The sequence below is a fragment of the Lissotriton helveticus genome, chromosome 2_1 (assembly GCF_964261635.1).
Source record: "Lissotriton helveticus chromosome 2_1, aLisHel1.1, whole genome shotgun sequence".
NCBI classification, from domain to species: domain Eukaryota; kingdom Metazoa; phylum Chordata; class Amphibia; order Caudata; family Salamandridae; genus Lissotriton; species Lissotriton helveticus.
The window spans coordinates 1296978076-1296994347 of record NC_136059.1 but is presented as its reverse complement, the minus strand read 5'-3'; the positions used below and the strand labels follow the sequence as shown (position 1 = coordinate 1296994347).

The 16272-nt window shown below is 46.9% G+C and overlaps 1 pseudogene; it reads left to right on the top strand.

The window, feature by feature from the left end:
* The first annotated feature begins 376 nt into the window (after positions 1 to 376).
* LOC144819724 (serine palmitoyltransferase small subunit B-like) lies at positions 377 to 813 on the top strand (annotated as a pseudogene).
* Positions 814 to 16272: the final 15459 nt, after the last annotated feature.

Genomic DNA, 16272 nt, shown 5'->3' with positions numbered 1-16272 from the left:
CTCCAGTAGTCAGTGTTCTTGCCTTCAGTGCTTAAAGGTCACTACAGTTATACACAACCGGCACCCTCTAGCTCCTGCATACCTCCAGTAGAACTTTTTTTCAATGGACAGATTCCAGTTGAGGTTTATTTTGAGATACCAATGACTGATAGGAATTTAGTAAAGGTTGAGGTGAAGTGAGGAGAATTGTAATGGAGTTAGACAGGATTCTAGGTCCTAGGTCCTTAGTTACATGATTGCTTGAGTGCTTAGCTTCTTAGCAGTTGGATGGCCTGGATGTTTTGGAATCTTGGTAGCCTTGAAGAGCTTAAGATACATACAATACTAAGAGTGCTTAGTGGTTAGAATGCAAAATAACCACAAATAAAACGCGGAGGCGCCAGGGCAGTATAGCACGCCCAAACGCCCAGACATCCAAGATTCCTAAAGAAAATTTTTGCGGCGGTTCCTTTAGATCCCAAGGTAGCAGTAGCCGAAATCGAGGCCCCAGGAACAGGATCTTCCCTCTTGCACAAAATGGATGTGAAGCACATGAAGGAATACCTGTCCTGGATTTACTACCAGTACCTACTGATTACATGCAGCTATGTCTTGGAGCCGTAGGAACAAAACATTTTCAACACTGTGTTGTTGACGGTCATCGCCATGGTTATATACACATATTATGTCTTCATTCCCATCCATGTCCGGCTTGCTTTGGAGTTCTTTTCAAGCATATGTGGAGGCCAGCATGAAAGTACTGTTGCTCTCATAAACTGAACCATGGCTACTCACACTGAGATTGTTCTCCTGTGAAATGTTGAGAACCCCTGACCTACATGCTCTGCTGGGAAAATGGTTTTCTCCTGCTTTTTCCCTTTTGTAGCTGGATGATTGACAAATTTTCAAATATGCATGAACAGCAGACTCTACAATCTCAAAGTAACCTGTTTGCATTTGGTAATGCCAGGGGGACCTCTGCTTCTTGAATGCACTGAAAACACAATTTATGTAGTTGTAAGTTCCTCTGTTGGGCTATGTGCATGTACAGTTCCATAGCATTCCGTCAAGGAGTTTAAGTATCATCAACTGGGAATTCATATTTGTCAGACTTGCCTTTTGTTGTAGAGCTTTTTGAGCCTTACTGGTTCACTGCATATCATTTTATTGCTTGGTTTCAGAGAGGACAATGCCAGCTAAACCAGTTTTTCATCTACAAAACATACCAGTTTGTTATTACACATTTTTGTGTTGTGAAAATAATTTGGAAATTGAATTCTTGCCTCTGACAGTTCCCTGATGTTCACCAAATAGTTCAGAATTGTCCTCCACTGAGTTCATAACTATAACTAAGCAAAGTAAATCAAAACATTTTACCCAAGCTTTCTAAATATAGTGGTTATGATGGTTCTTGTGCTAATTAAGAAACGTAGGTGAAGTAGATGACCCCAATTCTGGAGACCATGGGGAGAATGAACAAGATGATTTTTTGACAGCTGTCTTATTGGTACCAGTACAGGCGCACCTGATAGAGGGCAGTATCTCCCATGTGAAATTGCATTTGGGGTCTGTACATAATGTGATGACCATAACCAGATTAAGCACAATTTGCACAGAGTATATTGAAGCACAATGTTACACGAGTGCTTGCAGTACTCTGCCAATCTTTTATACCTTTGTTGTCTTGGGCACAGTGTTAAAGTACTGTTACAAAGTTCAATTGCTGGCCCATTTTCAAGAGATATTTTTAAAAGGTACCCTTTTACAGAACACACATGCCATTGTGTAATTTTCTACCAAATTAAAACATCCAGATGAGTATATCTACTGTAATCAAGGTATATTTAAATCGGATATTAGCAGCCAATTTGTTTGGACTGCACGTGAAGTCATAAAAATAAATGTTATTTTTTATTGAAAATATGGATTAATAATTGTTAAACGTGTTGTGGTGGAATCTTTGAAATGGCTTAGTTTGTATAGCAGGGATATTTATTAAAATGCCATTGGAAAAGTCCATAACTTTTATTGTAATGCTAAATCAAATGTGAATGTCAAATAGTAAAGCTTGAATGTCAAATAGTAAAGCTTGTACTATGTTCTCTTTTAGTAGACTGGATGTTAGTGCAAACGCATCATATATATATATATATATATATATATTGTGCGGGGCCTTTACTTAATTACTTGTTATCTATACGCAAAATAAAATATGTTCGTGAGGGACTTACAAATAACATTGTAAAGCTCCCATTGTTTCTGTGAAAACGAAGTTGATCTTGGGAGAAAAAAGTATGAACAGGATCTAAATGTAGATCTACATGCATGCAGTTTTACTGAAACAAATAAAGTATTTATCAGTTGTTTACCAAGTAACAGAGCATAAACAAGGCTAATCCACAAGGGATGGGTGGTGGGGTAACAGATTTTTTCGATATCTCCTATGCCCCCAAGCCCGTCAGCCCCCCTCTACCACACCTCCTCAACGCTCCTCTTCAGGTCAGTTGTTCAATCTGCCTTCGCCTTCACTCTGATTTCACTCTGCACTCCGCAGTTCTACACTGCTCCGCTACGCCGCTATGCCGTCAGATTGCTCTCTTCCAATTCTCCTGAAGATGACTTGTTGATTGGATTGAGTGTTCAAGTGCTCTCCTTGCAACAACGGCAGCGGTGGTGATGGCGGTAATGGCGGCCCTCAGTCTCCGCGGCTCGGCAACAGGCCTGTAAGTCTCCTCAGGCTGTTTTTCAGGATGTTTTTCAGGCTGTTTTTGGGCAGTTTTCTGATGGTTGTTGCATACGGGTACAGGGGTGGAATTAGGCGGCGGGATGAAGGTACAACACTTTGAAGGTAATTTTGTTCCTGGCCATAGCCTGGATAGTCATCCTGTCAGAGCAAGCACAAAACCTCCCCACATCCAAGGCTTTTGATTCAGCTTTGAAAGCAAGTTCACATCTTAACAATGAAGATATTCAACTCCTGGGTAACAGTTCAAACTTATGCAAATGAGACATTAGATGTTTTTGTCACGGTTAGCAGATGATAAGCAGTCCAACAGTATAACACACACACCACTAACCTTTGGTTTCTAGACAGCTGGGACCACAGCTCGGTGAAAGGCCTCCCAGTTCCCGTAAGCGCCAATTTCCCCAATGTGAGACACACACTTAGGACAGGTCGCACTCCGGGGAAAAGGGAAGGGGAAAACGTAAGATATATGTTGTTGAGAAGGTACCCATCTAGGTCTGGTCTGTTGTATGGGATTCCTCTTGGCACAACGTAACTACAGAGAAAAAAGGGCAGCTGGTTATTCCACACCGTAGGCTCACCTGTACGGTCACTAAGCAGAGGAACTCGGGGAATACTCACAAGATGTTCCGCACTGTTTCTCTCTACAAGATCAATCACAGCGAGAACAAATCAAAGAGGAATAATGTTTCTCACGGACTCTGCTACTGTTAGTCACAGCACCATAAGAACATGATGGCAAATAAATTTGGGGCGAAGTACGAAGCGTCTGGGGTAACCGTGTACTTGACGAGTACCACTGAGAAGACTAGGTCTGTGAATCACGCGATAGAGGACCACGTCATTAACTATGGTTCCACGAGTGAGAAGGGTAACACAACGTAGTCATAAACAAACAAAATAGGTAGGAGAGCACGGCCGTGCTGTAGTACAAGATCCTACCTCGGGGTGCGGGAAGGAAAGCGTCCGCGGAATCAGCTGCGGAGTCCTGGGAGAGCGGGAAGGAAAGTGTCCGCGGAATCAGCTGCGGCGTCCTCGGTGAGCGGGAAGGAAGGCATCCGTGGAATCAGCTGCGGCGTCCTCGGTGAGCGGGAAGGAAAGCATACGCGGAATCAGCTGCGGCGTCCTCGGTGAGCGGGAAGGAAAGCGTCCGCGGAATCAGCTGCGGCGTCCTCGGTCAGCAATGACGAACAGGTTCAGGCAAGGAATCTGGTAGGATTGACAAGCACTTCGCACTTCCTGGGAGGTGCTTAAATACCAGTTCCCGATTGCCGGTTCCGGACTGCTAGAGCCCAGGGCGTTCTGGGAGTTGTAGTACTGTTGTTGATACGACGCCCTGCTCTGTGCTTGTTACCCAGAATCGCTACAGAGCCCCCTCTCAAGGACTGCCGACTCGGCGGTCGACCGGGCTTTCCCGGATGGGCCTGACGGAACTGCTCAACCAGGTCAGGACAATGGAGATGCTGCTCGGGTCCCAGGTTCTATCCTCGACCCCAAACCCTTTCCAACTCACTAGGTACTGGACCCTGCCCCTATGCAACCTAGAATCCAACAGTTCCTGCACTTCGTACTCCTCCAAACCCTCCACTAGCACTGGGGGGGATGAACGGGCAATCTAGTGTCCAAGGGACAGGGTTGGAGAAGAGACACATGAAAGACAGGGTGTATGTGCCAGGAGCGAGGGATAGCCAGTCTCAGAGCCACGGGGTTGATGACCTCTTCATGCTATAGGGGCCAATGTATTTGGGCTTCAGTTTGTTGATGCCCCTGAGGTGTATGTGTTTGGTGGATAGCCACACCTTGTCCCCTACGTGGTAGACCGGTTCAGGGCTGCGTTTTTTGTCATCGGACTGTTTTTGTGAAGCCTGAGCGGCCGATAAGTGATGTATTGCATTAAGTCGAACCGCCTGTAGATGTGCATGATGTTCCTGTACGCTAGGCAGCTTTGAGGTCACAGGCCATTTGAAGGGGAGAATGTTCGGATGATAACCCAGTAGGCAAAAGAACGGGGAACAACCCAAGGTGGAATGGTTCGTGTTGTTATAAGTGAACTCAGCCAACCATAAGAGGGTGACCCAGTCCGTGGAGTTCTGCAAGGTAAAACAACGCAAATATTGTTCCACGGTCTGGTTAAGGCGTTCCGTCTTGTCGTCCGTTTGAGGATGGTAACTCGTCGAGAGCCTGGCATCAGTATCCATAGTCTTGCAGAGGGCCTTCCAGAAACGGGAAGTGAATTGTGACCCTCTGTCCGTTATGAAGACGCTCGGAATACCGTGAGCCCTAACAAGATGCTGAAGTACCACAATAGCCAGTTCTGCTGACGTAGGCAAGCCTTCCAACGGCACGAAGTGACCAATCTTGGTCAAGTGGTCCACTAATACCAAGATCGCCATTTTACCCTGACACACGGGCATTTCCACAATGAAGTCCATGGAGACCATGTGCCATGAGGTGTATGTGTTTGGTGGATAGCCACACCTTGTCCCCTACGTGGTAGACCGGTTCAGGGCTGCGTTTTTTGTCATCGGACTGTTTTTGTGAAGCCTGAGCGGCCGATAAGTGATGTATTGCATTAAGTCGAACCGCCTGTAGATGTGCATGATGTTCCTGTACGCTAGGCAGCTTTGAGGTCACAGGCCATTTGAAGGGGAGAATGTTCGGATGATAACCCAGTAGGCAAAAGAACGGGGAACAACACAAGGTGGAATGGTTCGTGTTGTTATAAGTGAACTCAGCCAACCATAAGAGGGTGACCCAGTCCGTGGAGTTCTGCAAGGTAAAACAACGCAAATATTGTTCCACGGTCTGGTTAAGGCGTTCCGTCTTGTCGTCCGTTTGAGGATGGTAACTCGTCGAGAGCCTGGCATCAGTATCCATAGTCTTGCAGAGGGCCTTCCAGAAACGGGAAGTGAATTGTGACCCTCTGTCCGTTATGAAGACGCTCGGAATACCGTGAGCCCTAACAAGATGCTGAAGTACCACAATAGCCAGTTCTGCTGACGTAGGCAAGCCTTCCAACGGCACGAAGTGACCAATCTTGGTCAAGTGGTCCACTAATACCAAGATCGCCATTTTACCCTGACACACGGGCATTTCCACAATGAAGTCCATGGAGACCATGTGCCATGGTTTGGGCGGAATGGGTATAGGACGCAGTAGCCCCGTCGGCCTGGTGTGTTGCGCCTTGCTCTGGGCACAAACTGAACAGTTCCTGACGTACTTCTTGCGTCGTCTCTTAAGGAGGGCCACCAAAAGGAGCGCTCTATGGTGTCTATGGTTTTATACACACCCCAATGCCCTCCCAACACTGAGTCATGGGCCCTGTGGAGTATTTGCATCTGTAGACCGGGGTCAGGTACAAACAAAGCGTGTCGATAATACAAGAGTTCGTGGTTCTGTGACCGCCACTGGGGTTCTTCCTTGAGCCAGGCCTGGATGTCGACGTCCGCCAATGACACTTTGATGTCCTCGAGGAAATCGGAGGACGTGAGTAAGGCAATAGTGTTTTCCGGAAAAGCCCCTTCAGCCAAGATGGAAGGTGGCTCGAGGCTATCCACTGTCTGAGGACCGTGAGCGTCTTGGTTCCGGGAGAGAGCGTCGGCTTTTCCGTTTTGTGGACCGGGTCGGTACTTGATGACGAAATCATAATCTGAAAAAAAGAGAGTCCATCAGAGTTGTCGCGGTGTGAGGGCCTTGGCTGTCTTTAGAAACAACAAGTTCCGGTGATGTGTGTAGATTTCGATGGTGTGACGGGCTCCCAACAGGTAGTGTCTCCACTCTTCACATCCCCTCTTGATAGCGAGCAGCTCTTTGTCTGTGATGGAGTAATTGATCTCGCTGGGGCTCAGTTTCTTGGAGTAGTAGGCTACAGGATGTATCTGTCCTGTTGTGGGATGTCGTTGTGACAGGGCCCCTCCCAAGGCGTATTGAGATGCATCGGTTTCCAATATGTAGGGAAGTTGAGCGTCAGGATGGCGCAGGATTGGGGCATGGGTGAATCGTTCCTTGAGGGTCTGGAAGGCATGTTCGGCTTCTTCGCTCCAGACGAAAGGAACGTTCTTCCGTAGTAGACAGGACAAGGGATGTATAATCCTGGAAAAATCTTGGATGAATCGCCTGCAATAATTCGCAAACCCTCAAAAGCTCTGCACGGATTTAACGCACTGAGGGGTCTTCCATCTCGTGATGGCCTCCACCTTGCCATTCTCCATCTGAAAACCTTTGGCATCTATCACGTATCCCAGAAAGGACACTTCTGTCGCATGGAAAAGGCACTTTTCTAACTTTGCGTATAAGTCGTGCTGCTGCAGTCGCCCCAATACTTCTCGAACGTGTTTAACGTGTTCCTGAAGAGTACGTGAGTAGACGAGGATATTGTCGATATAAACCATGCAGATGGTATCCAGCAATCCTCTTAGCACTTCGTCCATAAAATACTGGAAGGCGGCCGGGGCGTTGCAGAGCCCAAAAGGCATTACCCTGTACTCAAAAAGGCCGAACTTGGTCCGGAAGGCCGTCTTCCATTTGTCTCCATGTTTAATCCTGACTAAATGGTAGGCCCCTCGAAGGTCCAACTTGGTAAAGTAACGAGCCCCTTTTACTTGGTCCATTAAGACTGAAATTAAAGTAAGGTGATACCGATTCTTAACCGTGATGTTGTTTAGGGCCCTATAATCTATACATGTTCTCAACTCGGCACAATCCTTTTTCGGGATAAAGAATAAGGGCGAGGAAGCAGGTGACGTGGAATGTCGGATGAATCCTGAAGCCATGTTCTCGTCTATGTAGTTCTTCAAATACAGATTTTCTTTTTCGTTGAGAGCATAGACGCGGCTGCATGGAATGGCCGCACCCGGCAGAAGTTCTATGCAGCAATCATAGACCCGGTGTGGGGGTAAGCGAGTGGCTTTCTGCTTGTTGAAGAGAGACTGAAACTCCTTATAATCGTCGGGCAAGGTGGTAGCGCTGTAGGTACGTTCTGTCGTACATGTCGCAGCCAGGTGGTATGCACAGGTGGTTTCTTCTTCTGCCTCTGATGAAACGGGAAGAGGAAGGCGGCAATGTTCCTTACAATAGGCAGAGTTCAGAGACACTGTGCGTGCTGTCCAACTCACCGCAGGGTCATGCAATGTTAGCCAAGGCATACCTAAAATCAGGCGGAATTGAGGAGCCGCTATCAAGTCGAACTGGATGTACTCCGAGTGTTCCTCTCCATTTTGCATGCGAAGAGGCAGGGTATGCTTTACTACTGGTCCCTAAGTTAAGGCAGACCCGTCCACAGCCTTCACATACTATGGTTCTTCCTTCTTCTCCCATGCGACCCCAAAGGAGGAGGCATATTCTATGTCCATATAGTTTCCCGTTGCTCCTGAATCCAACAGGGCATCCACTTGGGTGGCGTTTTCCGCAGAAACCCACAAAGACACTTGCATATTGATATGAGCCACAGCGGGCATCAAGGTGTTCGCTAGTAGTGAGGAGATCAATGTATGTCCTTCGTCCAACCCAGTAATCTCCTTCTGGTTCGGACTCTTTAGTTTTCCGACGCCTCTTTTGTTCCCAAGACAGCGGGTTTACGAGGAGCCGGGTTTCTCTCCGGTTGTAGGGCCCTGGCCTTACACTCTCTTATGAAGTGACCTCCCTTGCCGCAATATAAACAGAGCTTCATCTTCCGTCTTCGGTCACGTTCTTCCGGTGTAAGGAGACCCCTGATTCCGCCTATCTGCATCGGTTCGGTCCCGTCGGTGGTTTTGGGATTTTCCTCAGCAAGGGTTTTTGGTTTGGGGTACCATCCTCGCACCTCTCCCCTATTCCGGTCCCCTCTTCTTTCCAATAAGCGATGGTCTAATTGCACTGTGAGGTCGATCAGTTCCTCACAGGTCGCTGGCAGCTGGACTACTTGGGAAAGAACGTCTTTCAGTTCGCTTCTCAGGCCCTGGTAAAACAGGGAAGTTCTTTTTTCTTGAGGCCAATCCGTTTCAACCACGAGTCGGTTAAAGGACGTTATATAGGACAATAAGTCCTGTGACATTTTGGCGTAGAGTAAGGAGTTCTTTATCCAGGGTTAACATGTGTGACTTGCGGTCAAACAGTTTTCTTAGTGCGGAACAGAAGTTGGTGAACTGGTGGAGAACAGGATCGTTCTTTTCCATGAGGGGTATCGTCCAGCTTGCAGCGTTCCCACCCATGTAAGACATCATGAAAGCGGTTTTTGATGCATCATCTTGGAACACGGCAGGCTTGCAAAGAAAGTGGAGTCTACACTGGTTCAGAAATGTCTCAAACTTCTTGGGATCCCCATAGAACCGTTCTGGTGGAGCTAGAGGGATGCCAGTATTCTGTATCACATGTACTGTGAGTGTATGGTCAGTGGAAGTCGGAGGTATGGTTGTAGAGGCAAAGAACCCACCCCCTGATGCTAACGGGGAAGAAGGAAGAGGTACTGGTTGACCGGGGGGAGGAAGCGTAGCCTCCCTGATATACGACCCTGCTCCCTGGCTTTTTCGCGCTATGCCTGCGACTTCCCTGCGCATGGTGTTCATGTCTTTTTTCAGCTCTTGGCATGCACCTCTTGTTGGAGTGCGTTGAAGCTCTCAAGCAGTGAGGCTAACACTGCACCGGTATCCATGGTCCAGGCTAGGCGTTTACCTTGGGCTTGTCAATCTGTCACGGTTTGCAGATGATAAGGAGTCCAACAGTATAACACACACACCACTAACCTTTGGTTTCTAGCCAGCGGGACCACAGCTCGGTGAAAGGCCTCCCAGTTCGCGTAAGCGCCAACTCCCCCAATGTGAGACACACACTTAGGACAGGTCGCACTCCGGGGAAAAGGGAAGGGGAAAACGTAAGATATATGTTGTTGAGAAGGTACCCATCTAGGTCTGGTCTGTTGTATGGGATTCCTCTTGGCACAACGTAACTACAGAGAAAAAAGGACAGCTGGTTATTCCAGACCGTAGGCTCACCTGTACGATCACTAAGCAGAGGAACTCGGGGAATACTCAGAGGATGTTCCGCACTGTTTCTCTCTACAAGATCAATCACAGCGAGAACAAATCAAAGAGGAATAATGTTTCTCACGGACTCTGCTACTGTTAGTCACAGCACCATAAGAACATGATGGCAAATACATTTGGGGCGAAGTACGAGGCATCTGGGGTAACCGTGTACTTTACGAGTACCACTGAGAAGACTAGGTCTGTGAGTCACGCGATAGAGAACGGCGTCATTAACTATGGTTCCACGAGTGAGAAGGGTAACACAACGTAGTCATAAACAAACAAAACAGGTAGGAGATCACGGCCGTGCTGTAGTACAAGATCCTACCTCGGGGTGCGGGAAGGAAAGCGTCTGCGGAATCAGCTGCGGCGTCCTCGGAGAGCGGGAAGGAAAGCATCCACGGAATCAGCTGCGGCGTCCTCGGTGAGCGGGAAGGAAAGCGTCCGCGGAATCAGCTGCGGCGTCCTCGGTGAGCGGGAAGGAAAGCGTCCGCGGAATCAGCTGCGGCGTCCTCGGTGAGCAATGACGAACAGGTTCAGGCAAGGAATCTGGTAGGTTTGACAAGCACTTCGCACTTCCTGGGAGGTGCTTAAATACCAGTTCCCGATTGCCGGTTCCGGACTGCTGGAGCCCAGAGCGTTCTGGGAGTTGTAGTACTGTTGTTGAGACGACGCCCTGCTCTGTGCTTGTTACCCAAAATCGCTACAGTTTTGAGCAGGGAGTAAAATGTACATTTCTAAGTGTCCTTTTTCCTAAAAATATATTATAATTCCCTTTCACCTGTAAATTGGGCTTGCAATAAATATTTCAAAAAGTAAAGAAATTATTTTCCGTGGAACAGCCAACCCTGCTACAGAGAAAGTACCTCTTAGGGTCTTTTTACTATAAGAAGATGTTTAACATTAAACATTTCCATGTCGTGCTCCTAAACTTTAGGTCTTTCATTAGGGGTGAATTAGTCAGGTTGAACTTGCAGTTTAAACCTACACAGCCAATTTACGGATGGCTGCCCTGAAGACCTGTTTACACTGTCACTGTAGAGGTTGACACAATGGGTGCTATAGGCAATGTGTGATATTTAATTTATAGGTCCTGGGTAAATTTTCTACAAATTATTAGGACCTATAGGTAAATTAAATATATCAATTAGGGATATGTCAATTTCATCTTGTTGAAAGGTGGAGCAAGGGCACGTTACCACTGTTTAGAAGGGATAAAGGACACAGAATCTATAGCTAGCAAATACAATCAAGGCACATATATGGGGTTACAAAATGCAAAAGATTGTCATTTCCAACAGTGGTAACTTAAGACATCTCTAGGAGAATAATAAAAGACTAGTCCTTGAAAATGCAGTGTGCACCAACAAAGTAACAATTATTTGGGCCTTTACTAATAATTTCAATGTCTTTCTCATATTTTAACACCTCGTTGAACTGGAGGTGAACCCTTAAATGTCTTTCCAGATTACACAGTGAAATGTTTTTATGGAAATAAAAAAAGACAAGGCCCATATATGTTTACATCGCTCTCAAAGTTTTACACCCTAAGCTCTAAGGCAAGAAAATTTGAAATTTAAAAACACCTTTTGATAAAAAGTGTTTTCGCTGGAATATCCCTTTGAAAATAGTGAATTGTGGTCCCTCTTCCAATACTTGCTACCAATTATACAGGAGACATTCAGGTGAAAGGTATGAAGTGCACAGAAGTGTGGAAGTGAGCAAATCAGCCTTTTTTTGTGGGCCTTGTGGGTGTGAAGGAAATGTTTGTATGTGAAAAAATAACTCATTGTTTGTGCATTTTACAAATACCCATATCTTACATCTTCAGAATTTCCCTAATGGAGGCAATCTACGATTACAGATTGTGTGCCCCAGGTTAGATAAGGCAATTTAGAGAACTATTTATTTGATCAAAGTTTTCCAGTGGCTATGTAAATCAAGTCTTTAGTTTTAGACTCACCATGAATTTGAATTTTATTTAGATGTTTTGGACAACAATAGAGAAGCATAGCTGCCTTTCACACAAGTATTTGTATAGAAATAATTAAAAATAATTGAAAGAAGAGAAAGCAAAGAAAAGAAACAAAAAGCAAATCATTAAAAAATGCACTGTAAATTCCAACTCAAACACATAGTTAAAGAAGGAATCATGCATTAAGTTTCTGCTTTTGTTCTTAAAAAAGTGCTTAACACAAAGACCAAACAAAGTTGTTGTGCTTCTTGCCAAGATTTTAGAGTTGTGAGAGATTTATATGAAGTTCCCAGCTTTTCCTCAGGTGTAAGCTAGTAGGTTTTGCTGTGTGGCCTGAAAGTTCACTTTAGTGTGTCAGGTTATATCAGACAATTTAGAGAACTATATCTTTGCAGAAAGTCTTCAGGTGGCTTTGTGAATCAGTTCTGTAGATTTTTATATCACCATGAGCAAGCACATGCCTAATAAATTCAAGATTATTAATTTATGTTTGAGTGAAATTATTAGTAAACACAATAAGATGATACACGGAGTGCTGAAACATTTCAGAAGTTCACCCCTAGTCACTATTAGATCTGAATTAAATCCATCACAGTTCTGCTGCCCACTTCACCACCCCAGTTCAGACCCAGCCATATTCAAATCAGTCTTGACCATGTGCCTCGTGACAACAGTCCAGCACAAACTGTGGGGCCAGGTTCTCCCTGGACCTACAACAAGTATCCTGAGACCACTTTCGGGGTAACAAAACTCATCAACCAGGCTAGCTTGAATCCAGTATATAAACAAAAGGGAGGACGAGAATGGACTATGTTTAAAGGGGTCCAGTGTACTTGTCCAGAGAGCAAGAAGCAAAGTTGTACACAGTTCCCCTAGGGGTAGACAGGTAATAAGGTCTCTCTCCCAGGTTGCTGAGAGCAAGCAAGGGGGTGTTATATGCTAGAAGGTTGTTAAAAAGTGCAGAGAGGGGTATTGAGGACCAAAGTAACCATTAGTGTGGCCTCATTTCAACCCTCCAACTTGGTCAACATGTTTCATGCCCAAAGGGGCAATTCTTCAGGACCGGTAAGTGCTCATATACTCGTTGGGTGCCCAAAAAAATGAGCTACAGGATGTTAGTAATACAACCTGATAGGTCTAGGTCTATAGCGGGCGAGGAGTCCTGCATCACCGTCAGACCTGCACTTTTTAACAAAGTGGTTAGCCACATGAATAAAGATTACCTCGTGGACTATCCAACTTTTTTTAAAATAACTCACTTTTTGCTCACTACCTCACTTTTTCTAGCCTCACACATTTCTACATATCACGGCAAGGAACAAAAGATCTCCGTAAAAGAGTGACACCTGTTGTTACCCGTCAGGCATTGCAGTGCCGGCCTGACGCAGGAGCAGGACGCCGATGATTTAAACAACATCCCAAGTAGGCTGAATGAGACATGTCATCCAGCTCATCAGTTGTGTGAGGCTTCCTTAGTTCCGTCAAGGAACTTGCTGACCTTCTAGCATATAACACCCCCTTGCTTGCTCTCAGCAACCTGGGAGAGAGACCTCATTACCTGTCTACCCCTAGGGGAACTGTGTACAACTTTGCTTCTAGCTTGAATCCAGTGCCAGTGGTTGAAAGGTTTCAGCACTTCGTCCATCATCTTTTTGTGTTTGCTATGTTTGCCCTAAGTGGCCAAGAGTATGCCCAGACTTGGGTACCTTGCTTGCTATGCCACTGGAATCAAGCCTCTCTGACTGATGAGGAGTAATGCCCCAAAACTGATCCCGGGATTCTTGTTACTGCTCCACGGAGGACCTGGCTTGACAGTTCGGGTTGGACTGTTCCTATGAGGAACAGGGTCCAGACTGATTTGCCTGTGACACCGCTGAGCAGCTCGGCCGGGTAAGAGATCCTGGGGCCGTGTTTTTGAGTATTCGCTGAGAACCGCCTCCAGCTCTGGACTTCAGATCCCCATGGAGCCCATGGGTGCACAAGACCAGCTGACACCAAGGCCCCTCTCAATTGGCGAGGAGGTGGTGGAGAAAGAAGCTGAGCTGAGAACGCGATGACCATTGCAGCCGGCAGGGCTGTCCCTCACAGCGGTGTGGTTGGACAGGTTACGCCCCCTTCAGAGAGCACAGAACGAATAGGCTTGCTAGCTCAGTGAGTGGACTGCTGCGAGCAAGCCTGCATTCTGCCATGGTTTGCGTACAGGATTAGCCAAGTTCCTCCTGATTTACTTAGGGGTGTGGACTAGCAACAAACGGTAAATCTGGTGGCCACATGCTCTCGTTTTCATCTCTGGTATAAGCCACAACTAGCAAGTAGGCATTGTTTGCTACAAGCACTGACTGTCGTATATACAGCATTTCTACAATATTGGTGGAAAGTGTGTCTTTTGGCCTCCATCTTGGAGATTTGTAAGGATTGGGGTCGTCAAACGGGGACTCCAGTCTCCACAAACCCTCCACAGGAGCCGCCACCTGACCTCTGCCCTGACTGCTGATTGTGCCCAGAGGCATTTAAAAGGGGCCATCTTCTACCACCAAAAGGGACACCAAACAGGGACTCCAGCCCCCACAAACCCTTGTGGCAGGACCTGACACCTGACCTCTGCCCTTACAGCTGGTTGCACGTGGTGATGCTTAAAAGGGGCCATCTTCTCCTGCAGCGCGAGACACCAAACGGGGACTCCAGCCCCCACAAACCCTTCTGGCAGGAGCCGCCACCTGACTTTTGCTCTGACTGCTGGTTGCGCCCAGAGGCGCTTAAAAGGGGCCATCTACTCCTGCAGCGCGGGATGACAATTGGGGATTCCAGCCCCCAGATACCCTTGTGACAGGAACTGCCACCTGATCTCTGCCCTGACTGCTGGTTGCGCCCAGAGGTGCTTAAAGAGGGTCATCTTCTCCCGCAGCGCCGGACACCAAACCTGGACTCCAGCCCCCACAAACCCTTGGGCAGGAGCCGCCACCTGATCTCTGCCCTGACTGCAGGTTGCGCATGGAGGCGCTTAAAAGGGGCCATCTTCTCCCGGAGCAGCCCCGTCCTTATTTATTTATTTATTTATTTATTTGATTTATATAGCGCACTATAACCCAGAGGTCTCTAAGCGCTTTGACAGGGTCCGCTAGGCAAGTCGGAAGGATGCCGCAGGTTTACCAATTAAAAACAGCCCCACGCTTGCTGGAAGAGCACCGTTTTTAGTTTCTTTCGAAAAGACATGAACTTAGTGTCTTTCCGCAGTTCCAATGGCAGTTTATTCCACAGGACTGGTATAGTGTGTGAAAAAGCACGACCTCCCACCGTGGCCAGTCTGCAGCATGGCTGGACAAGGAGGAAAGCTTCTGCAGATCTAAGCACCCTAGCCGGTCTATAGGGAAGCAGACGTGCTTTCATATACTGGGGTGCCCTACCATAGAGAGCTTTATGAACAATGCATAACCCCTTGAACATTAGCCTCTGCTTGACTGGCAGCCAATGTAGTTCACGCAGAAGGGGGGATGCATGAGTATTCCTTGTTTTTTTTTAAATAAGTCTCCCAGCATCGTTCATAACAATCTGCATTCTATTTAAAAGTCTTTGTGGTAGTCCTATGTACAACGAGTTGCCATAGTCCAACCTAGCTAAAATCATAGCGGAAACCGCACTCCTCAAGGAAGAAAAGGACAACACCGAGGAAACTTTCCTCAGTTGTCGGAGGAGGCCGACGCAGGTACCTACCACAGCTGTAACTTGTTTTTTCATGGACAGTTTACTGTCCACATGGATGCCCAGGCTCTTGACCACTGTCGCCGGTTCCGGGGGCATGCCCAGCTCCCTGGGCCAAAATTGATCGCTCCATGGGTTGCCAGCGATGGTGATTGGCAACACCTCGGTTTTATCCGGATGGATTTTTAGGGAGTTCTCGGACATCCAATTGGCTGTGCATCTCAAAATATTGTGCAATCTTGCAGAGGCATCCTGACTATCATCCAATTGGATGATCAGTTGGGTGTCATCCGCGTAGTTATACACCTGGCAGTCCATTTGATTGAGCATTAGAATCAAAGGCTGTAGATATATATTGAACATGAGGGGTGACAGAGCAGACCCTTGCGGTACTCCGCAGGTGATCGATGTTGCGGTGGAAAGCAGGTCACCTAATTGCACTCCCTGCATCCTCCCTTGAAGAAAGGATGTGAACCATGCAAGTGCTGTGCCCTGAATGCCGAAATCCCTCATCCGCGACAATAGTTGTTCATGACAGACGGTATCAAATGCCACGGAGAGGTCCAACAGCACCAGGGCACCCGGAATTTTCTTGTCTGCTCTGTTCCTTAACTCATCTACTATTGACAGCATAACAAGCTCCGTGCTGTGATTCGCACGAAAGCCTGCCTGATTCGGCTCTAACAACAAATTGGTCTCTAGGTGTTCCGACAAAGTGGTGAGAACATGTTGCTCCAATACTTTCGCCAAAAACGGAAGCTCGGAGATTGGTCTGAAATTTTTTAGACATTTCACGTCCGCCCCCGTTTTTTTTAGCAGAGGGATAAGCCGAGCTTCCTTAAAGGAGGCAGGCACTTGTCCTACCTGTAGAG